This window comes from Gossypium arboreum, chromosome 6 (assembly GCF_025698485.1).
Source record: "Gossypium arboreum isolate Shixiya-1 chromosome 6, ASM2569848v2, whole genome shotgun sequence".
Taxonomy (NCBI): Eukaryota; Viridiplantae; Streptophyta; class Magnoliopsida; order Malvales; family Malvaceae; genus Gossypium; species Gossypium arboreum.
In genome coordinates this window covers 124169998-124171258 of record NC_069075.1, presented here as the reverse complement: position 1 = coordinate 124171258, position 1261 = coordinate 124169998, and positions in this window count along the sequence as shown.

Sequence of the window (1261 nt, the reverse complement as noted above, 5' to 3'; positions counted from 1 at the left end):
GGATTATCTGTATAGCTGGAAATAAAAGGGGAGTGAACTATGAAGCTCAGTGTGAGTTCAATCACACGAAAACCAGTGCAAACAGTAGAAAAAACATACAAAATATCAATTCATAGAATAAATCACAATTAATTAGCAGTATATAATATCAGTAAATCAGATAAATTCATCAACATAATATCTCAATGTTCAAATCCATGAATATGTCTTATGAATGCAATGCAATTTCAATTAATTAGAATAGGTCCTCCCAAACTCCGCTAGACACCACAGTATGAGTTTCCCAAAACTCCTCTACCTTTACACCACGGTGTAGATGAACCACTAATGTTTCAGATGAATTGCTAGTACGGTGCGGATAAACCACTAATAATAAAAAGGGTAGATGAACCACCGAGATTTTTTTTATAAAATAGTCATTGCAGACAAGCTGCCAATATGTTGTGGATGCACAACATATTTGTAGATAAAAGTTGTTGATACGGTGTGGGTAAACCACTAATCGATGTAGATAAAAGTAGCTAATATCGTTTGGATAAATCACTATTCGCTGTAGACAAGCTACTAACAGTTCCTCCATGGATATAGTCCTACCCCATGCAATGCTATATGGCCAGCTCAAACATATCAATACGATAGAGTTTAAGTATGTTTTTAACATGACAATATAATAGCATCCAATATGCTTATAATAGTTTAATACAATAGCAAATAATGTGCTTAGAGTATATCAACTCAGTAGCGAATAGTCGTACTTATTAAGTGTTTGGTTTAACAGTATCATAAGGCATGTTGTACGTACAATTACAAATATAGATACAATAGACACATGTATTATTCACAATTCATGCAAAGATTTTTTCTTGAGATACCGATAAGGAACAGCCAATTATAGAAGCGGGTGGCAGGGAATGGGAATGAAAGCACTCCTGTGATAGCGAGAAAATACGCTCTTGGATGCATGCATGCCCCTATCCCCCACCCATCGTCCTGATCTTAGCTTGAAGTATCCAACCCGATCTTGGCTTGGAGTATCCAAGTAGCGCTAAAATGAAAAAGCTGAGATCATGGATTCTAGTATTATTCATATTATAAGGGACTCAATTGAATAAAATAAAGCACTAAAAACAGTTAGGAAATCAATCAGACACTAAATTGAACAAATCATAAAATTTTAGGCAAAATTGTAAAATTTGTAAAGCAGTGACAAAACTGTAAAATATGAAAAATAGGGGAAAACAGTAAAAATCTGGAAAATAAG